Source organism: Camelus ferus, chromosome 1 (assembly GCF_009834535.1).
Source record: "Camelus ferus isolate YT-003-E chromosome 1, BCGSAC_Cfer_1.0, whole genome shotgun sequence".
Lineage (NCBI taxonomy): Eukaryota > Metazoa > Chordata > Mammalia > Artiodactyla > Camelidae > Camelus > Camelus ferus.
Window position 1 is genome coordinate 53,778,853 of NC_045696.1, and position 27,972 is coordinate 53,806,824.

General features: G+C 37.3%; 2 long non-coding RNA genes and 1 other non-coding gene across 3 annotated transcripts in view; 1 reads left to right on the top strand and 2 right to left on the bottom strand.

The window, feature by feature from the left end:
* LOC116666611 overlaps window positions 1-27,972 on the bottom strand; it is a 1,176,059-nt gene that overhangs the window by 200,552 nt on the left and 947,535 nt on the right. The window lies entirely within an intron of this gene.
* On the bottom strand, window positions 4,964-26,671 carry LOC116666614. Its single transcript, XR_004323555.1, has 3 exons — window positions 26,535-26,671; window positions 11,838-11,842; window positions 4,964-4,974 (listed from the first exon to the last, which is right to left on the bottom strand). It is a non-coding gene; the product is annotated as an uncharacterized LOC116666614 (long non-coding RNA).
* On the top strand, window positions 11,733-11,804 carry TRNAT-UGU. Its single transcript has one exon. It is a non-coding gene; the product is annotated as a tRNA-Thr (tRNA).

Genomic DNA, 27,972 nt, shown 5'->3' on the forward strand with positions numbered 1-27,972 from the left:
TTAGGTAAAATATTGATAGGAAACTTTAAGATAGATTCGGCCAGGCTGACAGCACCTGAACCCATTGATAAATCTGAGCATCACTAACAATGTGAGCACCAGCTCTTTGGTGCTTGCTTACACATGTGATGTAGATGCATTAAGCACTGCCTATAAAATATCCTTGAAAAATATCATTGATTTTGAATCTAATCAGGCTCTAATTAGGGAAAATACATAGAAGAGAGGGATAATTTAAACAACAGCATGAAGAAACAATCAAACAAACTAGATGTGGGATATTTCCCAAAACAAATGGCCCAATTTCCCAAACAAATGAAAAGTTTGAAGGAGGAAAGTTATACACTAGAGATTTCAGAGGGATTATAACCAAATTCAATGTGTGGACATTTTTTGGGTCCTGGACTGAACAAACCAACAACAAAAAGACATTCGTAAGACAATTAGGGACTTTGAATATGGTCTGTTTATTAAATAATATGAGCAAAATGCCTTTAATGTTGTTAGGTGTGATAATGTCATTGTGGTAATATTTTTAAAAGTATGCCCTTGTCTGTTAAAATACATTGAAGCAAAAAGGATTTATGGATGAAATAATATCATAGCTAGTATCTGCTTTGCAGTACTCTAAAAAAAATTGAAGTGAGGGTTAGGAAGAATGTCCATACTACCCAAAGCAATCTACAGATTCAATGCAAAATTGAATGTCAAAATTCTAATGACATACTTCACAGAAATAAAACAAATAATTCTAAACTTTGTATGGAACCACAAAAGACCTTGAATAGCCAAAATAATCTTGAGAAAGAAGATCAAAGATGGAGGTATTAGGCTCCCAGATTTCAAATCGTACTACCAACCTATAGTAATAAAAACAGTTTGGTAGTCACACAAAAACAGACACACAGATCAATGGAACAGAATTGAAAGCCCAGAAATAAAACTATGCATATATGGATGATTCATTTAAGACAAAGTTGCAAAGAATATACAATGGAGAAAGGAGAGTCTCTTCAATAAATGATGTTGGAAAGACTAGACAGCCACATGCAAAAGAATGAAACTAGACCACTATCTTACACTACATATAAAAATTAACTCAAAATGGATTAAAGGCTTGAATATGAGACCTGAAACTATAAAATTCCTAGAAGAAAACTAAGGCAGTAACCTCACTGGCATTAGTTTCAGTGATGCTTCTGTGGATCTGACTCCAAAGACAAAGGAAGCAAAAGTAAAACTAAACAAACGGGACTACATCAGACTAAAAAGCATCTGCATTGTGAAGAAAACCATTATCGAAACAAAAAGGCAAACTACTGAATGGGAGAAGATATTTAATAAAGGGTTAGGTCAAACAACACAGGCGAAACATTGGTAAATATTGAAGTTGATGACGGGTACATAAGAGTTCACGACCCTATTATTTTTTTCTGGTATTGTGTATGTTTTACAGTTTTCATAATGAAAGATGTAAATGCCTACTAAAAATCCACATTTTGTATTTTTTCTTCCTAATATTTTATGTTAGCATTTAATGATGCTTATGAATCTTAACTCCATGTGCTTTTCTGATACTGTGAAATGCATTTATTTTTTAACACTTACAACATTTTCTGACAGCCATGCATGTGTAAGAACATGTTTTCACCTTCAGAGACATACCAATGTATTCATAGTCCATTTTCCTATTCTCAACATCTCCTTCTTAGGGCTTATCTTCCTTTTACTATGAAAGAAAAAACACACAAAAAAAACATGCAAAACTCAACTCTTTCTCAGAACACTTCTTGCTTGCAAAGCCAGAGAGTGTTTTCATGTTGATGTGCTTCCAGACTGCTGACCAACCCAGCACACCCAAGAAGCAGACTGGAACAATGTACTGGAAACAAATTCTAAGACTCACATTTTATTTTAGATCGTCTTCCTCTTACAGTAATAAAAGAACTACTAGCTTTACAAAGGGATGATGGAAAAAAGATTCATTACTTTTTCTTTGTGCATCAACTCCTGGTACAAATATATTATTATCTACTTGCTGACTGTGTTTCAGCCACAGTGAATTTGTTGCTGTTCCTAGAACCTTCCAACGTCATTCTCATTAGGACATTTGCACTGGTTCTTATGTACCTCCAGGCTCAAATGCCATCTCCTCTGAGAGAGCTTTCTGAGTACCCAATCTAAATTACCTCATTTCCTCTATCACTTTCCTTCACATTTGCCCTATTTATATTCTTATAAGTATTTATCATTATCTTATTTTTTTCATTTCATTATCTGTCCTTATGTGCACCACCATCCCCAACTAGAATGTCAGTTCAGGGATCCTGGCTATCTGGTTTCTTGTTGTATCCATAGTGTTTCAAATAGTAATTGACACATAGTAGGTATTCAAAATATTCTTGTGGTTTAAATAATTTTTATGTTGATAGAAATATATATTATATCATAACTTTATGCCATAATACAACAGTAACAGCAATACAAATGACACTATTATTGGACCATTTTTCAAAAAATTCTGTGTTGAGATGTCTTGATTAAAATCGAAGATGGTAGTGTGATAGAAATGGTCAGGACTCCCAAAATGAGTGATTATGGTAATACACACACAAACAATACTAACACTATTAATAAGTTATGTTGTAAGTAAATTAATCACCTTATTTGGATGAATACCTTATTAATCTTTATAATATCCATAGAAACTTTAAGAGGAAGAAGCTCTACGAAGGTATTAAATAATTTGGACAAAACCTCTCAGCATGTCTATGACAAAACTCAAGCCTTCTAACCAAAAATCAACTACTCATCCATTCACTCATTCAATTAGCACTTATTAGGAACGCATAATATGTCAGGTACAATGCTAGCCACTCTCATGAACAAATCAGACAAGAAAGGTATTTCTAAAATCATATTATGATCCAATCTACCATCACATTTTATGGAAGGGAAAAGAAATAAACAAGGTTTGTGTTTTCAACAAACACACAAAAATCCTACAGGTAGTCAGGATGATACCGTAAGGCACCCAAACCCCATCTTTTCAAGCCAACTATTAGACCCTGATATTAGCTATGTCATTACTGATCAACCACGTGCAACTTTCTACACAATTGATACTTACTTACAGCATCTTAATTAAGTAACCTATGTCAAAAAATGATATTCCACTACTGCTTCATCTGCTTCCCTTCTTGATCTTTCTTTAGAGGAACAGTTTTCAGATCATTGGCTTAAACTTTCTCAGAGATGTAAAGAATAGTTTAAAAAAAACAAAAACAAATGTGAGGTCAAAGAAATCTATGGTTTCAGGTTTTAATTGGGTGAGCTAAGAAGGGAAGTGGGCCAACCCTCCTGGGGGATCCCATCTGTCCTGGTTCTAGTGACCGACTAAGACTGCAGGTTAGACATTCCAGGGAATTGGGATGCATTCTTCACTGGAGAAATCCCCAACTGCCTGACAAAACCTCAAGCGTTTGACCTTTCCAATCTTACTGCTTTCATTATTTAAAATGAAAAGAGAAAAAGAAAAATGAGAGAGCCAGCAGAACTATACAAAAATTTGTGTATCAGACTCCATCTTCAGCAGTACCTTAAACCTTTCTGAAATGTGAGCTCAGAATTGTTAACTTTAGGGTGAAATTGGACCAGATTGAAATGCCAACTCATATTTCAGAGAGCTGTTATTGTTCTGGGCCTCCAGTGGTGGACTGGAGCCTGAGAGCTTATGTATATGTATGTACGTATTACTCCTGTGGGTGGGAGGAGGGCAACTTTTAATATTTCTATAGCTTACTCTGTTCCCAAGGGAAGAAATGAGTTATGCTATTCTTGAAGAAATCTAGAAGACAGAACACAATTAATAATTTGAAGCTCTAAGAAAATAAGATCGAAAATGTTATATCTGGCAGATTTTATGATTCTGGGATGATAAGATAGTGCTAAGCAGACTAAACATTATAGTCAAACTCCTAACAGTGTGTGTGTGTGTGTGTGTGTGTGTGTGTGTGTGTGTATGTTATTTATAACATATAAATGCATAATATAATACATAAAATAAAATTTTATCTATTTTTATTTTATATATTACATAATACAAATGTATTCATATTCTATATAATTAATAATATTGATATTATATTTAATTATATGTGATCAAATATATTTTATAAACTTTAGATAGCCATATATAGATATAGATATAGATATAGATACATCAGTATGAGAATTAAGCTAGAAATACTATCTGCTGAATTATCTAAATTCTCCTGTTTCCCTTGGCCATGGAGACCAAACGTCAATTGTCACTTGGAATATTTTTGTTTGCTTAGATACGTCATGGGGGGAAGAACAAGATCGGCATATTAGAAACTATAATAATTTTCTTTTGTAATACTCCAAATTACGTTTATGAGTCTTGAGAGTTCTAGTACACTGCCCAAACAGAAAGAAAGGTGATAGATAAGTTGTTCTTTGAGGGTAGGGATCATTTTTCCATGAAGCATTCTCTGTATAAGTGACTTTGGGAAATGTATACAATTGATCAACCAGCCACACAATACCATTTTTTTGAACAATAACAGCAGTATTTTGCCCTGTATTTTAACCTGCTTTTTCTTTTGTTTGGGGAGACATCCTGCAAATTCATGAGCCCTAACTTGTGCTAAAATTTCAATTGCTATTTTCTCATACAACTTATGGTCAAAAGATCCAGAAGAAGAGGAGGAGGAGGAAGAGGAGGAGGAGGAGGAGGAAAGTTGATGGGGGAGGAGGAGAGGATTATGCAAAGCTAATTTCTAAAAGTTATCTACTCCCACTAAATTAACACCTGTCTTCTATTCTCCCACCATCCCTAAAACCTCGCACTTCCCTGGGATTGTGTCATTCCCTACTCTGAGGTAACACTCTGTTTTCCATCTGTACCTGTCAAATAATCTAGCCTCCCAGATATCTGAGTCTCTTCCAATCCTCTCTGTTCTAGCAGATTGCTTCATCCCCACACCCTGGGCTTTCTTACCACCTCTGTCTACTCTCTGCCTCTCCACTGGACTTCAAAGTTACACATTTCACTGTCTTTCTCCAGTTACAAGCTCCTGCTTTTACCCATCCCCTCTGCTTTTCCTCAGGTTCATTAGATCAGCCATTCGATTTCACTGAGACTTCTAGCACCTCTGGCACCTCAATTTTCTTTCTATCAGTTTTCTCCTGATTTCAATTCCTTCCACCACCAGTCTGGATCCATCACTTTGAACACTTTATATCACTTGCTCCCACTTTACTTACCCCCCACTTTTTATCTCCGTGTAAACTCCCATCTGTGTACCAATTCTACAAAAACATTTTCTATTTCTACACCAGAGCTGCTAAGTCCTGCTACGGAAAAGCATACAGTCATACACATATGTGCCACTGGGTGTTTCGGTTTTGAGTAGAAGCTGAACTTCATTGCCAGTTCTCAGTTGTCCTACATAACCCTGCTTAACATCCTAGTTCATTCTCTAATTTTTTTTTCATAGCTTTTATTCAGCCCAAATCCAACTCTTACTCTTCTGACTCCCAGCAAATTATCTACAAAACAAATACAAATGAGGTAATATCAATTTGTCTCATTTTCATGTAGAAGTAAGGTGCTGCGGTTTTGAGGGAAATGATTTGGCCCAGAATTAGGGGAGAGATAAAGAGATGGTTTATGCAGTTCCCAGATCTTCTGCTTCTGGGCTCTTTGAGGTACGAATTGAAGCTGTTGTGAATTACCAAAGGAGTTACAAGATAGTCACAAGACACTATCACTACTATCACTACTTCCTCTAATGTTACTATGACCGGTATTGCCACTGGTGCTTGTGCTCCTGTGTCACACACTGCGTTCATATATGCGCCCCCAAATTGTGCAGGGCTTGTATACGAAAAACATTTCATTAGCATTAATATCAAAGCACTTAGAAAAATGCAAGATGAAGAAAGGACCCAAGAACACAAGGCAAAATTTCAAACAAAAATAGAACTTAGGACATTTGTAAATGCCAGATCTGCCCTAATGTAAGTAAATCATCATCTTAAATGTTGATGTTTAATTCTTCACTACAAAATCCTCTATGTTTAATACTGTATCTTTCAATACCCATCACCACGTAATCAAAGAAATGAGTGATCTAAATCAGTTTCAATTACTGACAATGGAAAAATGCATATTTATTCTCACTTAGATTTTAGCCAGGAACTTCAATGTATTAGAAAATATGTTTAAAACTATGCACCTTCTCCATGACAGGGATGTCCTGAAAATTTCGCTTCTGATTTCAAGCTTAGCGAAAAGCTCTGGGCATCTGTAATTGTATTAACTCTGGATACCTGGTAGATTCAGATAATAGCAAGCTTAACATGAGCCCAACCACAATGGAGCTATATAAAAAAATGCTAAAGGAAATTTTGGATGCCACCACAGAATGGCAGTATTTAGAATGAGGGTATTGATCACCTCACTTTACTCTGCACAGAATTCACAGTGGTTACAAATTTGAGCTTTGGAGCTAGAAAGTCCTGTATCAGAATGCCAGCCCTGCCAGTTCCTGGTTCTGTAATACTGTGTGTTTTAAAATCCCTCTGCCTCAGTTTCTTTGTCTATAAAATGGATACATACCTGTTGTATGGTTATGTGATATCTCTGACTCTCACTTATTTTTAAAATGAGAGTTACTGTACAGATGAAATAAGACTGAATGTGTGAAGAATCAATGGATGAAAACTACCAGAGGACATCCTCTCCATGGAGATGTCCCTGCACTGGGCTCTGTGAGCACTGAACACAAATACTGCAGAGGGAATTCCATCCTTGGTCCAAGCAGCGATCTAATGTTGCCCTCAATACTGAAAGATATCACTGTTATAAATAAGTGATTCAACTCTCATTTTTGAGCTCTGCCTAAAGTGCTTAAAACAGAGTCTACCTCCTAAAAAATATTTTAAAAATTGTTTCATTTCTCATATAGAGCTCAATAGTAAACTCTGAAATCAGGGAGAGATCAAACAAATATGTATGCTTTTATTCCAGTGGCTGTTCTGAAAGGAAGATGAAGATGAATTATATCATGTACACGGATAAAAGAATCAGTGAAATGCTATTAATAAATCAAGATTTCAATCAAAGACAAATAAAATCTGAAATACTGAAGCTATGCCCTTGGGGTCCATGTCTTGTTATAATGAATTCATTCCAAGCCTTTTTGAAATGAGATCATTCTTTTAACAAGGTTCTTTTGGTACTTTTTATATGAGATTGAGACACTTCAACCTTATAAATAATTTTATTTAGTGATATGCCACTGTATAACAAGTTTCCTTCATGGATTTCCTGAAACTGGATTTTATACTCATCCGCATATAACTAAATTTAAACTCAATAAATCAAAATGCAGTAATAACTCATATAGCTTTAATGATTCCAGGGGCTTTAATTAGCTTAAATATAACTCTTTTAATTGTCACAAAAAGGAAATTTAAGTGAACTTGAAACATTATTTTGCATTTGATGAAGTATCCATTTTTTGACGGAACTCACACTGTTGAGAAGGTTATAGTGAAAATGACACACTAATTCATTGCTATTGGCATAATAAGTTGGTCAATTCATACATAAAGAAAAGTAAAAATATGTAGCAAAAAAGTCACAAGTACTTATATATCATTTGACTCAATAATGTCACTCCTAGGATTTATCTATCCTAAGGAAATACTTCAGCATACAAATAAAGATGATTACTGTAGTGTTAATAATAATATTGAAAAAAAGCTAGAAAAAATCTGAGTATTTCATGCTAATAAAGAATTTAAGAAATTACAGCATGTTACTACAACCAAATGTATACATAATAAACTAATCAATATTTAGGTAAATGGCAAAATATTTGGTGTGTTAAATGAAACTTACAGAATAAGTAATCATCTTTTGGCATAAATGAAATATGTGTAGGTATGAAATTTAGAGGGCAGTTTTTTAAAGTTAATTAAATGATTAATTTAGTAAATTAAAAAATTTTTTAATTAATTGCCACTTCAGTAAAAAGTAATAAAAGAACCCAAAATGACAGAAGATTTAAACTAGGTAGATAAAACTGGCAGGCAGGTGACACAGCTTTTCTTTACATTCACAGCTCTAAATTCTAAGCCTAAGATCCATGATCACATGCCAATCCCTTTACCCTGCCAAGGTCGAACTTCCCTCTGTTTTTTTTTTTTAAGAACAAAGTGATAATGACCAAGAAAGTTTTTATTATAAAGTTTAAGATTTTAAAGTATTTTGAAAATGAAACTATAATCAAATACTGATTAATAAAAATATTAGTGGGAGAAGAACAAGCAACAATTTCCAAGGGAAACAAGATTCTCTCCTTCGTGGAATGTTCGCTAATGCCTGCGCATTAAGAAGGAAGTGCTGTTTTCCCCTGTGGCTCCTAAACTAAGTGAGACAAACTCCTTGCTTACAGTAGTTAATTAGAATTACCTGGTACTGTATATTGACGGATCTTTATTCAGTCCCTTGGTTCTTAACAAATAAAAAATCCATTTCCCTAGGCTGACCCATTAATTGAAGTCATTCTTTTGGTTTTATTTTGCTTTCTTTTTTTAACCTATGCAATTTTGTCACAGTACATTTTAATTTCCCAAATGGCAAAACACTTCAGAATATCTCTAAGGCGCCTGGAACTCAAGATCAGCCACAGAGGTATTACAAGTGTGGCCACATGTCCCTCAGAAGTCTATCTAGGCTCTTCTAATTAGCCTTTGGCCACATGACATCTGGCCAACTTCAAGAGATTTAGGGGTGTTAATCCCCTCTGTCAGCAATTACATTATTAAGATGATTGAGTTTGGAGACTGTAGATAAGTAAGGTAGACTTTCCAAGTAACTCTTTAGGTTACTTTTAAACTTGGGCTATCTGGTGGATGATGACAGAGTTGAGCTTTTTAGATTTTGTTACTCAACTTTGTTGTATTGCTCCTTCTCCTTAAATCACTTCTTCATTTTCTCCATATGCAAGACAGTGTCAGAAACATCTGTCGAAGCAACTTGCTCCTAGGAATATTTGATGGGTAATTAAAGAGGGCATTCAACCTTGACGGGCAAGGGTAAAACACGAATACAGGTGAATTTGCATGCCCCATTATCTTTTCTGATTATTTTCCTACTTCCTTTGTCTACTGTTTGAACTCAGAGATTTGTGATTCCTGATGCAAGCCATCTGCCATTGACTGCCACAATTGGTGAACTATTTACTGTATTTTATTTTATTTGCAATGGCAAATTATACACTAAATACTAATCTCTCATGCACACAAAACTAAAAAGCATGACATAAATAACAAAGCCTTTGTACGTCCAAAGAACTTTAGAGATAGAAGTTGATTATTTTGCTTTCTCACTGGAATACAGTCTTGTCTCGACCAAATCCCAAATTATTCAGTGTTCTTGCAGTTTCACTGAAACTAAGCCAATATCTGAACTGGGAACACCTTCGTTACTATAAAACTTATAAATAAGTTTTCTATGGTCCCTAGAAAGGAAGGTACGTTGCTCTTAGTTTATTCCTTCAAAGGAACTTGAAAGAGCTCTGGCTTTTTAAAATTTCAATATTCATTTCCATTCCTAAAAAAATAGTAATAAATAAGACACTTTCTTGGGAAAGTAAAATAGCGCATTCACTGCAGAGTTATTGACTTGATATGCAATGTATTTCCCATTTATTAGTTTAATTTTGTTGTCAGCTCTCCAACTACACGTTATATTTCCCATGGGTTCACATGAGATTTTACTCTCATTTTTTAGCTATTTTATTGCTAGGTATTTCCTTCTTATCAGTTAGTTATTTAAAGCTTTCACTACACCCATTTGATCTGAATAAATTCATTGCATATGTGCTTTCTCTTTATAACCAAGCTCAGCTTTTGCTGGAGTATTTACATCAGATTTTTATACAATATCAAAAAGATCCATAACTTAGGGAATAACCTTGATTTGATTCTTTTGATCTTTTATAGCATGATGAAGTGAAAGGTAAAAAGAGGGACAACTGTGTGTGATTTTCCTCTAATAGTTACTGTCCTTCTTCAAAGGAATTCTAGAATAAGGATTCTTTAAAAAAAAAAAAAAAAAGCTGTAAGTCTGCCTCATCATTAACTTAAAAAGTACAATTTATAAGTCACTAGGTTTACTGCTTTTTGTGTAATTTGGAGATATGGACAGCCAGAAGTTCAGCTTCTGGTGTTAGAAATCTGAAGAATTTCTAAGTCTGCGTTAGAGTCTTTCGTATAATTATAGTAACTTGCTTCAGGATGGTTGCAGATCATATTACTGTTCATTCATATTTGGTAACCTACCCTACAGTGCCCCCTTTTTGTGGGAGGATTATACATTCCCATCTTATTGGGGTAACAACTGGGCACATGATTTGGTTTTCCCAACTGATGGCAATGTTAGAGACAGAGGCTCCAACAGAGGATACTCCATCAGCTAGAGTATCCTGAGATGAAGATGACATGGAACAGAATCATAGCAAACCCACGCTAACATGTTGAGTGAGTTGAAACACTGCATGAGAAATTAGGATTCAGGAGACATTTCTTACAGCAGCATAACCTAGTTCCTCTCTAAGTGGAAAAGATATGTTCATAGCAGCACTATATACAGTAGTTAAGACATGTAAGCAATCTAAATGTCCATCAACAGATGACTGGATAAAGAAGTTGTGGTATATTTATATAATAGAATACTACTCAGCGATAACAAAGAATAAAATAATGCCATTTGCAGCAATATGGATGGATCTGGAGATCATCATTGTAAGTGAAGTAAGCCAAAAAGAGAAAGAAAAATATTATATGATATCACTTACATGTGGAGCCTGAAAAAAAAAAAAAAGGAAAGGAAAAAGAGGACAATAATGAACTCATCTACAGAACAGAAACAGACTCGCAGACCCAGTGAACAATCTTATGGTTACTAGGGGAAAAGGGGTGGGAAGGGATAAATTTGGGAGTTTGAAATTTGCAAATGATAACCACTACATATAAAAATAGATAAAAAAACAAATTTCTTCTGTATAGCATAGGGAACTAGATTCAATATCTTGTAATAACCTTTAACTGAAAAAGAATATGAAAATAAATATAGATATATATACATGACTGGGACATTATGCTGTACACCAGAAACTGACACATTGTAACTAAATGTACTTCAGTTTAAAAAATAATAACCTAGTTCCTCATAACTGATAGAAATATTAATGCTGGGATGCTTAGAGGAATCAAGTTAAAAGGGAAGCCACTCTCTCACAAATAAATAGCAAGCATACTACAGAACATGTACAAGAAGCAAGCAACTCAATTGAGTTGGCCTAGGTTAGGTATGGAACTAAGGGACTTACACAAAGGGCTGATAGACCTGTATTGGTGTTACAGTATTTACATCTTGCTAAGGAATCAAAAGTAACTCAAAGAAAAGGATGCTTGACTCACAGATACAGAGAACAAACTAGTATTACAAATGGCGTGGGGCACTAGAGGGGTGGGGGAGTGGCAGGTACAAACGACTGGGCATCATAAAGGCTACAAGGATGTATCATACATGGGTATATAGCCAACATTTTTAATAACTGTAAATGGAGTGTAACCTTTAAAAAGTATATAATTAAAAAAAATTTTGGAACGAAGAAGAAAAAGGAGAGAAAGAGGGTATAGCTCAGTGGTAGAGTGTGTGCTTTGTATGCACAAGTTCCTGGGTTCAATCCCCAATACCTTCATTTAAAAAAAATTAAAATAAAGAAAGAAAAAACTAAACCTAATTACCCCTCCCCCAATAAAGAAGGGATGTAAAAAAATAAAAAAGAAAAATAAGGAAATGATGCTCATGTGGTAAAATCTTGAGGTGAAAACAGAGTTCCAGGGGCTGGGCCAGACTCAAATAATTGGTCCATGAGCTGTGTTTAAGACAGTGACTCTACATGGAGATCCTCTACAGCATTTAGGGAGGGAAAGAAGTTCATACCAAGGGAAACAATGCTGAAGACTGGAGGGTAAGGGAGAGGTAATGGGGGATAAATATTTAATCAAGAAGTGAGGATGATTAGAGATAGGGAGAGAATTACATTTTGGTTGGCCCAGAGTCAGGGATTCAGTCCAACAGTTACACATTTCAGGAGTATTAGAGCCTGGAAGGTGCTATTAGTGCAGCACAGGGAGGCTTCTAAAGAACTGCATCGATGTGAGCAACGCTCCCCCTCTTCCACGCCTCTAGAGCTCTGCAGTGCTAAGCTCACTGAGCCAAAAGCTTCCCCAGACCGGCTGCCTAGGGACACATCTGGTTCCTGAATCCAAAACAATACAACTGATGTTTATATTGTTGACAAAGGCGCATGATGCCTACTGCCTGCAATGTACCCCTGGGTTAACAGATCACTCTGCCTTAACTGGGAATGCTACTTTCAGTGTCTGCAAGTTTGTGCTGCGAAATTTCCAATGAAGTACATGGGAATAGAACATAAGACTGGCCATGACTCTGATTAGAGAGAATTCCAACACAGAAATCCAGTGAGTGAACCAGATTTGGCTACTTCAGTCCTAAATATCTCCTTCCATCCTCACCACAAGCAACCTAAGGAGGTATCATTATGATGCTCAATTTGCAGATGAGGGGATTAAAGCTTCAAGAGGTAAAGTAACTTGCTTGAGACTACATAGCCATGCACGAAGCCCTGGGTTCAATCCACAGTACCTCCATTTAAAAATAAGAATTAAAAATAAATAAATAAACATAATTACCTACTCCCCCAAAAGAGACTACATAGCCAATAATGATGGGGGCAGGTTTTAAATCCAAATGATTCAGCTTTGGAGCCTTGTGCTTTCTAACCACTAGCTAACTTGCAGTCCATGTTATTGTTTAAATCTATTTAGTTACGGATTTCTTTGTGATTCTACAAAAATTGTGGTCAAAATTGGGAAACCTATGTCAGATATGTCTCATGTAGCCCTAACCACCTTAAGGTTTTCCCCTTCACACATTTTATTTGGCCAAGGGAGATGTGATCAGATTGTGTAACGAAATAAGCAAGAGAACCCCTGCCCAGCACTCAAAATAAGTCAAAGTATTTTCTTACACTTAATTAAGGGTATATTGGATTTTAGGCTGTATCTCCATGAAAGGAGTTAAGACACAAAAAGACCATCTGAATAACTGGGCAGTGGGGGAGGAAGGGACGCTATTCTTCTCTTTCCCCTAATTTATCCAGTTAGCTGGCAGCAATTCAGGTGTTGTCCCCGAATAATTTGCAAAAACATGCCCATTCTTGGCTTTCTGTGGGCTGCAACTGGATTCTATTTGATCCTCACCTCATTAGTCAATGGCAGTACACACCTGGGTCAGCAGTCGGCCGCAGTGTGAGCAGTCGGGGTGAGTGCCTGGCCCGGTACTACTGATAAGCCTTTTACCAAAGGCAGCTCACACTGAGAGGACAGCACAAGACTCCAACTGGCTACAAAGTGGGTTTCAGATAAAAACTCTTTGCTCTCCAAAATCTAGCTCAAAGACCAGAGAGTGATCCTGAGGAGGTTAGAGTGAAGTTCCCCTAATTATCAATTACACCATATCTTCCTTCCTCCTCTCTCTAATTTCCTCTCTTAAATTCAACTTTTGAAATGCTAACAGCTGGAATATTCTTGATCAGAAACATAATCAACCAGAGAATTTTAAGGGAAAAGAGTAAAAGACAAACTGTCCTAGAGAAGGCTTTATTGTGGGAAATGATCTCTGATGTGTAACCACAGAGGCTAGAGATTACTGGAAAAGGAAAAATGAAAGATAGTAAGGTAATGAGGATCCTCTACAATTCTACCTGACAGGGAGGCTCTGTTATCTCACAAGCCACACGTGAGGTTTGAAACATGCCACATAGTGTAAAAAAAAAAAAAAAAAAGAAAAAAGAAAAAGAGTAAATATGCGGAAGAGGCAGACTGATGGGGAGAAAGGGACGAGAAGGGTTTTGCTTATTTGTTTTATTTCATTTTTAATCTTTCTCCAGTTTTAACCCTTTGTGATGGGGTGGACAGCTGTGTGTGATCTTCGTAACTGAAGAATAGCTTTATCATTCTTAGCAGCGGGAAGCCCCTCTCTGCTGCCTTTTTAAGTTTTTTTTTTTTTTTAAGAGGAGTACGATTATATAATCTTCCAAATAATTCTGGTACTATTCCCAAATAATTTTGCTAAATTTTCACAGCATGTGTTGATCAATATTGCAGTGTTGCAAGTGGATTGGTTTTCTGGGGTTAGGAACAGGATTCAGAATCTTTCTCAAGATTCCAGAGAAACACATTTTTCACTTCTCAGAAACTGTTAGTCCCTTTCAGCTATCAGGCCGTTCAGTCTGGGAGAAAAGACTGGCCAGACTGCCCCACTAGGTGGTCCCGTTCCCCAAATAAATCCCCACAGCACCCAGCGGGGAGAGAGACCTGTGCCAGCCCCCTGCCCTCTGATTAGTTCATGAAAGGAAAAGTTCTCACTGAGTTCTCACCACAGAGTCTCTGCAAGGCTTCAGAGGCCTTTGGAATTTCCCTGGGCTTCCGGAGAAAACGGAGGCATCTCCCCATTCCCTAACCAAGGAGGAGAAAAAAAAAAATACAGCCAGCTGTTTCTTCACAACTAGAGAAAAATCTCCTAACCCAGATCGGAGAGTATCATGACCTGCCTGCAGCAACTCAGAGGACCCCAGCAGATGGGTTTTTACAACACAGAACCAGAAGCTGCGCTAAATATTCTGTGGCTACTGTGAACAGTGCTGCAGCCGGAGTCATGTGTATGCAGTAGTGCCTTCTGCCTGGATTTTGAGAATCCAAGATCAAGAATGCAGCACTGCCATCAGTAACTTCAAGGGAACGTGGATGGAATTGGCAGCAAGAACTCTGTGCTAAAAGTAATAGCAATACATACTAGCAGACTGAAGTATGGTTTGGACACATCTACAGAAAACAGCCAATGCTTTTAATGTATGTGTGCAGTATCTTCTACAGCACTCTGACAGACATCTGTAGGCTTCCACTATATCTCTGGCGACTGAGAAAAGAAGGACTTGGAAGGAAGACTGTGGGCTGTGTAGACCACATTACCACTGGATAATTCCCAATATGCCACCTCTGGAGAGCCTATCTGGGTTTGAAATATTAAGACACTTAAGAAAAACCTGATAAGCAACCATTGTCCTAATCAGAAAGATTTTATGACACAACACACATCAGCTGTGCCAAGATCTGGTCAAACAAAAGACGGTGAGATGGCTAGGAAACACAGTTGGAAATATTTGTTGAAATGCATTGAAAGATAGATGACTCCTACTGGTTATTGTTAAAAGCAACAAACCAAGATGAATCTGTGTGGAGTGATCTCACTTCTAGCTGCCTGACTGGATACAAGTCCCTCTCCCCTCCGAGGATCACTCTCCTTGACCTTATATCGAATAAGGTTAATGATAACATCTGCCCAACTCGCTTCATAAAGTTCCCAACTTGAACACAACACTGTAGAACCCTTTACAAACTGTAAAGTGGCGCCCACCAGTGAGTGAATACACTGGGGGTGTATTTACATGTGAACATATGTATATTGTCCTTCCCTCAAAATGAAATTTCTTAGAGGAGAGATTACCATTTTAGATCATCTGCAAAGAACAGAAACTCAGGATAGCTGCCCAAAGAGAAGGTATCAAGTCATTTTGTGGCCATTTGAGTAATTATGTGGCCATTAAAGGGGTCTTCCTTTTCTTTGCACCCTCAGTGACAAATCCAGAGTTTGTTATAAACAAACTGAAGTGCTCCTCAATGTTCCCATTTGCTTTTTCCTTTGGCTGTTCTCAGTTGAATCATACAATCCATGCATTGTTAGTTGTTCAGTGGTTTCAAATTATTTTACAAAGCAGTGGGGGGATAAATGTGGCTATGCAGGAAACAGATAAATGAGAGAAGCACAGCTTCACATGTTTGAAGACAACACAATCATGCTTGACTTCTCTTCTTGTTGTTGTTGTGTTGAGGTTGTCATAGCTTCCTTAGAGAATTCCAACCATCTGGAGTCTCGATTCAGTGCCCCTTCTTCTCTTGAGCCTTTTCTGGTTTCTCCCAAAGAAGAATTGATCTTGCCTTCCTCTGAATTCCCATGTTTCTTCATCTCCAATTCTTTCACAGCACTAAATTCAATCTAATATTTTATCTTTTTTTAAGGAGCTGAGACTCTGATGTACACTTCTGTCTTTTGCCTGCATTAGGCTGCCTTTGGTTTCACACATAATAGTTGCTAAATAATTATTGGTCAATAAATGAGTGAGTATGTGGATAAAATATAAATGCACCTGTGTTTTGCTTGTACCATTACCCAGAAAACCCAGAGTTACTAGGTGTCAGGAGATAAGGAAGTGATATAAAGCCCACCTCAGGTGGGCTCTTGGCTGGGCCATCACCACCAGCTCTCAGTAAAGCATCCAGGCCCTGGGGATATTGAGATCAAATCCCGGCCACATCAAAATCCCAAGCTCTGAGTGGGAGGAAATTGAAAAGATAATTAACATAGTGTACGTGTAGCATGAATTTCTGCTCCATCCGGCGCTCTCATAAACCTTGAAAGTTCAAGTATGCAGGCGTCTGACATTCTCATTCATGGGCTACATGACTTTTGAGCTTCCTTCCTCTTTCTCTTTTCTGTTACATTTAGGCCTAGCTCCACAGGAGCTTTGTGTTCTGCTGAGGCTGCTGCCTTCGTTATAATTTTTGTCTTGGATTAACTACTGATCCCTCACAGCAAAGGGTTTCCATCCTCCACTTCTCATCACCAAGGTCCTGCAGCCAGTCTTCTCTGCTGGCCCTAACAGGGGCTTGATGAATGCTCCATCCTGGGATGGCTCCACATGCTCAGAACCAGCTGTTTTTCCAGTGGCCTTTTTGGGTAAATATGGCAGGGACAGGCTTTGGTACGCATTTCCTTGTGTGTGTATTACATATATTATATATAATATATGTGTATATATATGTGTGTGTATGTATACACAGAAGGTTCTAGTACACATGCCCAGACTACATCAAAACACAGTAAACAGCAACACTACAGCTGTAATTTCCTTTAGTATTTTTTGTTCATTTTCTTTTCTATTTTAATTCTATGTTCCAAACTTCTGATCATTTCACCTATGGTAGAAAGAGCGTTTTTTTGTTGTTGTTGTTGTTTTGGTTTTTTTTGCTTAGTTTTGCCCAACTGCTTATTATCAGTCTTTGTATCCACTTACATGTTCTTCAGGATTTCCTTGAACTGCCAGCTACGCAATGCACCTCCCCCTTCCTGGGGCTCTAGGAAGTAAAATTCACTTCCACCATTTTAAAATCACCTAACATGTTTCTTAGTCTTATTTACAGCCTCATTTCCACTTCCCCTCCCTCCTCTTTCTCCTGACCCTGCAGAGAAGTTCTGATCCCAAGGAAAGTCTGTTTTCAGGGAGGATGGAGAGAATTGGTGAGGCGACGACACCTGCGGGGGCACCTTCCCACTTTACAAGAAGCTGATGGGTCTGGGAAGGATGTTTTCTGTGATTTTTCTAAAACCTTGAAAATATCTGGTACCGACGACATGGCTTTATTCCAGTGAATCAGTTGCTTGGTTAAGTGCTCTCCTTGATTTTGTTTCTGAACAAACATGAACTTCCTAATCTCTGTTTCTCTGCTTGGGTCTTGCCCTGCCTCTGCGGAAATGGAGAATATCTTTGGAATGTGAGAAAGGCTCACAGACCTCCAATATAGGGACGTGCACTCAGTGACATGCTCCCTCCCCAGATGGGTCTTTGCTTCCTTAGGACTAGATCAAAACCATGAACTACTGTGAAATTACATTGGGGTTTGAGATTCTACTACCAATGAATTACACAGACTGCAGAGAGGTCTCTTTACTACTCTCCGTATCTATAAAATAAGGATAATTAGTTTCCATTGTCCTCTTTTACAAGGATACTATGGAAATTAATGACCTAATATCTTCAATGGGCCTCACCGCCTGGCACAAAGGTATGAACGGAGTACAAAGAATAACTGTGACCATTTTGCTTTTGATGACTTGACTTTATTTTTTTTTCCCATCTCCCCACAATGAAAAACTAGTTAATTCTCCTGACAAGAAATAGAGCACTTCTGTCTGCCGTGGTCTGCTTCATGCTAGAGACTTTTTCAGTGAGAAGAAATTAACCACGAACTCTTGCTTGCACACAAACAGTTCTCCCTAGCCCTCGTATTCATCTTCCTTTTATCACGGTTGTTATTGAAGAGACTGGAGGATTACATCCTGCTCAGCTGTCTAAACACGTCTTTTGTCTCTGTTCTCAAAACCCACTGCTGCAGAGGACACAGCTGACCCAGGGCAGGTCAGGCAAGTGTGTGTGTGGAGCGGATGGCTGGGGGGGGGAAGGGAGGTCATATACTCAGATCCTGGTAGCAATGAGGGAGTAAGCTGGGCATGAAACAGGAAGGAAGGGGGCAGGGCACAACCATTAAAAGAATGACACAGCCATTGTGGATAAGACAAATACTGGTTAAAACCAACTAGGCCCAAGATGGCAGAAGATTTGACTTCCAGCCTCATTATATGCTCACTGTAACACATTAACATGGTAAATGACACACCTACAGGTGCCATAACAGTTCTGAAGCTAACTATAGAAGGTTAAAATGTGGGCAGTGGCCCAACTCCAGGAAATCCCCTCCCCTTCCCCAAAATAGTTGGAATAATACTCCCACTTGTTAGCCCATGAAATTACCCAGCCCATAAAAACTAACAACCCCATATCCTGCTGCTTCTCGCCATCTGAGACAGCCTGGACTCTGTCGATGAATGTGTACCTCCTTGAATAAATCTACTTTCACCTTACTATGGAATGTGTATCCCCTAGGGCTGCTCTCACTTTCCTAGACAACCTCATGCTCTGGGGCTGACTATAATTCAATAAAAATACATATTTAAAAAAAAAAAAAAGAGCAAAGTTGGCAAAAGGTGGGCATTTAGTTAGAAATGGTTACCACCAATGGTAACCTCCTGATTGGGAGTACCAAAGAAATGCTCATGGAATCATTTCTTAAATGATAACAAACAGCAGAGACTCAGAAAGAAAATGAGAGCTTTTAGAAATTAACAAAATTGTAAATTAACTAAATTAAATTAGCAAATAACTGCTGTTCTCTTTGTTACTGGATCTCATTAACACCTATTATTTTACCTCCCCTGGCTTTTAACGAGTTCCTTGGCATCTAAGCTAGCACCAATGGGCCTGAGAAATTTCATGTATTTTTTCACAATTAAATGATCTGACTGGGTGAGCACTGGTTTCGTAAGAGAATGAATAAACACTCTCCACAAAGCTGGCAGGCAGGTTTTTGGTTTGGCAAAGTAGGGTGTATCAAATGGTCGAGCAGCTCCTAAAATTTGCTTTCCTCTCTTCTGTAAATTTGTTTGGTAACAATGAGCCCACATGGGTAATATAGACAGTCTCTTACTCATGGCATGGTATTGTTCACATCAGTTTCCCTTGGCCCTGGGGGCAATGTGGAACCATCCCAGGCAGGCGCTGCACACTCAGGTCTGTGTCACAGCCTGGAAACAGTGAGTCTAAGAAATTCCTGATCTTAGAAGGGGCTGCTGGTGTACCTTCTCATCCTCCCCTATGGAGAGAGAATAGTTGTGTTTTTTGGTTGTTGTTGTTGTTGTTGTTGTTGTTGTTGTTGTTTTAACTATAGAAAGTAAGCAGGAATCTTCTCTGGGAAGAGGTAGGAGACTTAACTGTCTTTGAAGGTCTAGCTGGAACTCTATCTTTAGAAAGACACTAACTCCAGCTCCCAAGCTTGTTTGTAAACCAGTGTCATCCCAGTGGCTCAGAAGACATGCAGAAATGTCAGCATCATGGAAAATTATCTTTCATTTCTCTGGCTTAGTGGAATGTATTTTGGAGGCAGAGATTTGGGTTCAAATCCTAACTCCAGTATCTATTTCAGGACATTTGGCAAATTTACACACACGCTCTCAGCGCTAAAGCCTGTCATTGATAAATATATGAATTATTTCATTGTTACACAACAATTCTAAAAGCAGCAATAGAGAACTTAGCACTGTCTGGCATGTATTGAATGCTCATTAAATTTGATTACCTGCCTTCCTCTGTCTCCCCAATTCATTCAGCTTCCGAGATGACCTGTCAACTATACAACTCTGCAGTGCTTCAGGTAGCAGAAGGTGGATTACCAGTAACATCTCTTTTAAGTGAAAAAAACAAATTAACATGTGCAATATGTTTGCCCTAGAAAACAGACAATTACTCATTAGCTTTCTGGGGTTGGGTAAACCATCTGATCTATTTGGGTCTTAATTTCTTCATTTTAACATAAGAAGATTATTCTAAATGATCTCTAATTGCTCTTTCAAGTTCTAAGCTGTTTTCTTATTTCTTTATTTCTGTTTTACGTATTTCTATCAGGTAGAGAGTAATGCTTTTTTAACATAATTTATTTTCTGTACTGTATTTTTCTTGAACTGTGAATTGACTGTTTAAAAATATTGCAGCTTTAAAAAAAATTGTTTTCTTCTGCCAAACACAGTAGAAACATTCTCACAATTTTTTTCTACCCATACTTGTTTACAAAGTAGTCATAAATATACATACTAGTAATGCTTTTCCTCTTTTCCATACGGTTTCCTTAATATGTACATATTTATTGCAAAATTGAACAGGTTTTACAAAGAAATCAATCTTCAAAGATTCGCATGAATGGAAACACAAAGCAATGAGTATAATCTAAAGTGACACAATTCAAATAACTGATATTTAGCATAATATTTGTTTATGTATTTGCTTCTTTGTATACAGGTTCCTTTGTGTTCTGAGATTGCGTTTTAAACAAAAAGTGAAGCCACATTGAAAGCTGGCCTAAGAAACAGGATGGTTTTGCTGCCCAACATAGACTTCTTGAGGGCCATCTCTCTCTTGAGCAGAGACCATACATCTCACCGTGAGCTGCTCTGACAAATTCCACCTTCTAATTTCCCCTTAGAATTGTGGTATTGCTTTTCTGTACAGATTAAGGATTTTTTTTTTTATTGAAGTATAGTCAGTTTACAATGCTGTGTTAATTTCTGGTGTATGGCATAGTGATTCAGTTATATATATATATATATTCCTTTTCATATTTTTTTCATTATAGGTTATTTCAAGGTATTGAATGTAGTTCCCTGTGCTATACAGTAGGACCTTGTTGTTTATCTATTTTATATAGAGTAGTTAGTATCTGCAAATTTTTTATCATACATTTACAAACAATTCTTATCTTGTATCTAGCACAAAGTTTGATATTATACAAGGGGTGATCGACAGAAAATAGATAAAGGGTAAAACAAGACTCAAGGCAGATTTGTTAGGGAAGGAAAACAAAAAACTTAAATTAGAATTAAAAGGTGACACATTTCATCTGGCCTGAGGATCTGCAGGGAATCAGGAGGTATCTGCAAGTCAGATCGCCAGGGGAGGGCTCTCTGCATAGGCTGAAAGTAGAAAGTACTTAGACCTTGGGACACATAAACAGGTCAAGAAACAGAGAATAATGATCTGGGCCGTAAACAAATTGTCTTCAAGGACTGAGCACATTCCACTGAGTTAGTTCAGTAAAACATAATTCAACAAACACCACTAATCTACTACTGTATGCAAAATACTATCCCAGCCACATCTCTCTCAGACTTAGATCAGAGAGCTGAGAAAGTGAGGTTCTTGGCTAAATTTAAAAAGATTTCTAGGTTATAGTGAGCTTCAATGTCATGTACTGAGTGAGACCTGTGAACTAAAAAAAAAAGTACAACCTAAAAGTTGAAATCTATGTTTTATTTGAGGACCTTACTGAAGAATATACCCAGGGAGACAGCCTCAGATCGCTCTGAGGAACTGTTCCAAAGAGATAAGGGAGAAGCCAGGATATGTAGGAGATTTTGCTGAAAAAAATATAGTCAAACATCAAAAGATTACTGCTAATCACAAAAAACAGACATCTCAAGTTAACGATCTTCATGCTTGTCTATGTGTGGGAAGATGCAAGAGTCTGGGCTCATTGAAATTATTCCTTTGATATGCATCTTAACTATCTAGGGCCATTATCCTGCTCTTCTCCATCCTGAATTTCACCCAGGGTACATGGCTTGATGGCCAGCAATATTCATTGTTTACCAAAATGGCAAGCAATGGTTTTTTTGTTTGTTTACTGAAATGGTAGGCAACATTCTTTGCCCACAGACCACACACTCTTGTACTTTTCTACCCATGTCTTCATATGACATTATTTATAGAAAACAATTGTTCTAGCAATGAATACCAGCTTGAGAATGTTTTAAGGACAAGTGAGATTTTGACAACAAGAATGTTTAAATTCTAGATACACATGCAAATATTTTAATCAGGATTCTATGAATGTTGTTATGCTGTTACTTCTTGAAGAGACAGTATTTTCTGAACAAAATTTCATTTACCAATTTTGTTCTTTGATCAATATTCTATACGATGCTTTTAAGCTTTTTCTTTTTTTTCACCTTCTCTTTGGTAAAATTGTCTTTATTGTGATCAGTGCTTTCACTGTATAAATTGTACAATAAATAATTGAAAGATCAAGATCTTTTGTTCATATTGAACTGCATCAATCATAGTGCATTTTGCATGTAGGGTTTCTGTGTTTGTATATATGTGCTTATTAATCCTACCAAATCCATTTTTATAGTCATTTTTGCAGATCTAAATTTTGTGAAGAATATTTTTTATTTTTCTATCAATTTTTAGTCAATACCAAATGTTGTTATGTGTAGTTTTAGCTGCACTGAGTTATATTTTGTTATATTTGTTTCTCATATGTCTAATTTTGCCTGGGTCAATTTTTGCAATTCTCAGTATCCCCGTGAGATATTATCCTTGAGTCAGTTTTCTGACTATCACAAACTTTGCTATGTGCAATTTTAGTTTACATTATTTCCTCAAGTCTAATTTTTCTTGGACTAGTTGTTGTGCCTCTTAAATTTAAGTAAGTGTTCCTTGTATTACAAGCAAAGGATCTAGGTACTCTGTTGAATTAAATTATCCTCAGGATCAAAGCAATAATGTCAACACTTTCTTTTCAGTTGAGGACATGGAGAGTAAACTGGATTAGAACAATCATTTTTTGAAAAAAAAAAGATCAGCTATACCACCTCCAGCCTAGTCACAAGGAATACATATTTTTTAAGAATAAAGACAATTCTCAGATCCAGGCCTAGCCCGAGAAATTTTTGTCTTTTGAAGGGTAAGGATATCAGCAGTTTTTAAATTCATCTAGAGCTTCTCAGTGGCTGTCATAGCTGGCCAGTGAGAAACTGAATCAATTTTCAAAAACTCATCTAGACCATTTCTCCCTTGGCATCAAAATTCAAGGAGATTCATACTGTAGTATATATAATGTCAGAGTCCCCCAAGAAAAGTTGAGATTTAAGAGATCCATGCTAAAGAATAAAACACTTCTAATTAAAGATGGCAAATTGAACAAATATTTACCTCTGCTTCTTTCCAAAACTTCACTAAACTGACAAAAGGAATAAAAGATATTTTAAAGGCATAAAGGACAGAAACAAAAGGAGAGGCAGTTAGTGTAACAAAACTTTGGAAATGGTAGAGCAAAACAGCTAATGGTAATTGATGTAAACTGAGCTGAGAAAGTTGGATTCTAAGTCAAAAAGCAGAGATCTAAGAGACACCAAATTTGCCCTGTAGAAACAACTCCTCCGTGCAAAGGCTGGGTATTTGTAGCACCTAGAACCACTGGAAGCGGGGTAAAAGCAGAACTGAAACAGGTGGATTTTTTAAAATTCTGTTGAATAAGTAGCCAGACCTTCCAATTCCCATCCCGATTACGTTTAGGGAATGCCTGTCTCTCCCCTTCCCCCACCCCTAAAAAAGAGTGGCTTATCCTCTAGAAAGGATAAAACAAAGGGTCTCCATTGGGGAACACTATGCTGGCATAAGCTCTTCCTCCCTTTCTGTGAGATGCGAGTAGTGTGTAAAGTTATGCTGTGTGCATTCTCTTTAAATAATTTCATGAAGATCCCAGTCATGGTCACACAGGACAGCTGCGGGTATGGTCAAGTTTCATTATACAGATGCTCTGGCACAAAAGCACAGCCTAACTACAGTGAGAACTTGGAATCATGCATCCTGCTGCATCCATCCTTCATTCTGAAAGATGCCATTTATTTTAGATATAAATCGACAACCAACCCACACAGACCTGCTGTTGCTGTGATACTAACACTGTAAATTATCTATGGCATTTTAGGGACTTTGTCACAGAAATGAAGTCGGAGGTGGAAATGTATACAGAAACACATCTTCTCATAGGTTAGGAAGCTACTGTTACACTTTTGATCTTCATTCTCAAACACAAGTTGCAACAGGTTAAATAAGAGCTATCTAAAGAGGCAGAAAAGCAAATATTGAACCCATTTCTTCCTATAATTTTTCATCTTCTCAGCCCAAAGATTTCAGAATGCAGTGCATTCGATACAGCTCAGGGCACAACTGAGAATCTGAAAGTTTTCAGAATCTACCATCTTCCAGAAATCTGCCTAGCCAGCCATAATTTGATCACACCTATTTCTTTCCCAGGTTCACCACAGCATGTACAATGTAACCTAATAGGCTTTAACTTTGTCCCCAAACATTCTTATTTATTGTCACTAATTGTCATTAACCTTCCAGTCAATATACACAATAGTCCACTTTGATTTTGAATCTAGATAGGACACCCCATCTCTCCTTCTCCTTTTCTGGAGAAGCCCTATAAATTACTGACACTAGCAATAACAGAAATTATCAATAGCAAAGGTTGACTTGAGTTGCAATGAGAGGTAGATTGAATCTTTGTGTATGAGTACTGTAATTATGAACCCCAGTCTCTCTGTGTGCTGACACTGGCACTAATACTGACATGTTCAGTTCTCCAGCATAATTCTTTCATGGGTCTTGCATGGTTACCACAGTCTCCTCTGTTACTGGTTTCTGGAAGTGTGGGATGGGCATAATACGGCCAACACTTTCTCTACCAAGAGTCATGCCTTGTAATCTGGTGGCAAAGAGGACAGGCTGCATATGGCCTCATGGGACATGTGCTTGGGGTCACATTTAGATCCCAGCTCTACCACTTATCAGATAAATCTCAAACAAGTTGTAAAACTGCCTAAATTTGACTTTCTTCAACTGGGAAAATGGGTAAGGGCAACTTTTATGCCATGGAATTGATGTGAAGAGTAAACGGAGATCACATGGAGATCATGTAGGGATTATGGAGATTTTATATATCCAGTCACAAAGAAACTGGTCCAGAGACACACAGCAGGTACTCAAGATCTAATGTGTACCTTTACCAGAAAATACTTTGTTGTTAGATCAATTTATGTTGAGCGATTATTGCAGAATAACTATGCCCAACGGGTATAGAAAGATTCAAAATAATAAAGAACTTCAAGTCCTTTCTTCTTCAACTTTGTGGGATGGGGTGGGGAAAGAATGTATCCAAATACTCATCCTCATCCTTTTTAGCTCCTTGGACAGAGAGATCTGGCTCCATTAGGAGAAGGGCTCCCACCAGTCCACTATGGTAGACGAATATAATGCTATACGATCCATTTTGTCTCGCCAGTTAGTACAGACAGAAACTTCCCCTTTAAATGTGCTCTCCCATCAGAAGCTGTGCCAAGCCAGTGGCATCTCCGGCAAGAAAGTGTCTCACTAGCTCCATTTTCATCTTTCAGTGTCAAGTCTATGTCAAGTTCTTTTTAAGAATCAACCTTTGGAGACTTTTCTCGGGACCCCTTCCATCTCCACTAAAGGCTGTCTTTGTGAAGTACTTTTTCAAATTACTTTTCTTGTTTCTTATGAGAATTCTCTTCATGTTTCCTGAGAGATATGGCACCTTTGAAACAGACCCAAGACAGCCAGAGATTCCATGTGACAGAGAACTTCTCCTTGTTGGCTGCTACCCTTCTTGAGCTTTGACAAAATAAAGAGGATGAGGACATGAGAAAGATTAAAGGACCTCTCATTAGGGGTCAGGAATTGATTTTTTGTTGTTGTTTCCTGGAAATCCATTATGAAACGCAGATAGGTTTCCAACAACCTTTCATACTGGGATATTGCCCTCAGAACTAGATTGCTGAGGGCAGCATTGGTAAATTCAGCAGATTGTTGCCTAAAGCCAGAGCCATGGATATGGAAGGGGAAACTACTTTTGTATGTAAACATATGAGAATTCATACATTGTGCTGGAAAAAAAGGGACAGAGAGAAATCAACTACTTGGGGGAAATCAGAGGAGGTCTAAGAAACAAATATTTCTAGGGCTAATCAGTGGATTGCAGAGCAGTCCGACACTAAATGGGCCAAATGTCAACGGTGCTTAAGAAACAATATAAGAGGATACTCAGACATGGAACTTCTCAGGATACTCAGGACTGAAAGTGTCAGAAGTATGAAACAGAGGACATTCACTCACTGGGATTCAAGTTAATGGCCAAAATTAATGACCAGGTGGAGTTTCCTACACTTTCTCTTTTCCTTGTAAAAGCAAAGTTTGGATTAAATTTTGTGGAACATAAGATTTATACATTGGGGAAGGGACTCTTCAAGAAAATGAATTCAATAGTAGGAATACAACATTACTAATGTCCCTCCCAGGGGCTAGAAAATGGCTTATGAAAATGAGAAGCTTCTGAATCATTAGTCTGATAATAAATCCACCTCTGGTTAAGAGTTATTTATGATGAACATGCTTGACCTTTTGAATGCTTTCTCTGGGCACCAGCTCTGTAATATCTTGCTCTAACTTCCCTGGTTGAATTGGGGTTTGGCAAAGAACAAAACTGTCAAACTTGGATTAGTAGGTTTGCAATGGAAAGTCTGATATAGGAAGAGGATTTTATTCTAGTCTCTGTTGTCATAGTAAATGACATATTCAAAGAAGTAATTTTTTAATTATAAAAATAACATAATAAAAATAAATTTAGGGAATAAAGAGATATAAAGAATAATCACAAGAATCATGCTATTGTATTTCCTTCTGGATTTTCTCAAAAGTGTATGTGGGGGGATTAATTGAAATTATTCAAATTTATATTCACAACAGTCACTCTATCAGATGTTGCTTTATTCTTATAGATGATTGGGTGATTGTTTTTCCCTCCTCTCTCTGTTTTCTTTTCTGTTATTTACATATATTTCTATTTATTTTTGGTAGACTGGGAGGCACTTCAATTTATAATCAAGCTCAATGTTGAAGTTTTTGGCTTTAACAGAGAAATAATAGAGCTTTAGAATTTTGGACATCAAATCACTGTAGCCTGAAGAATTATATTTAGATGTGTATTCTGAAAACCTTGGCAGAAATTAACTCCCTGAAACTGAACTGCTACAGAAGCAGAACAGGGCCCAGGGAATCCCTGAGTAGATGACTGGCTGGGTTCTGGAATGGGGTCCTGATCTCTAATTCCCACCTCTGTCATTTTTCATCCCTTACTTAGAAGGAACAAAGAGAGGGACTGCCTTTTAGATTAAAAAAAAAAGTAGTTTTAATGCATCCAAACAAATACTTGAGAAACAGTAAAAGCTTTTTTGGGTGACTGCCATTCTCCACATAATATATTTCAGAGATAATATTCAGTCATCATCATTATTATAATTTTTTTTGCATTTGTACAGCAAGGAAAAAAAAAAAACAAGGCTACAGACTATCTTGGTACAGTATATGAATTCCACTAACTTTTTCCCCCAAATTTCTTTTTTAAACTCCAAGTATCTCAGAGAGTGCTTTTTTAGAAGCAGAATGGTGTAGCAAAGGAGTACACATT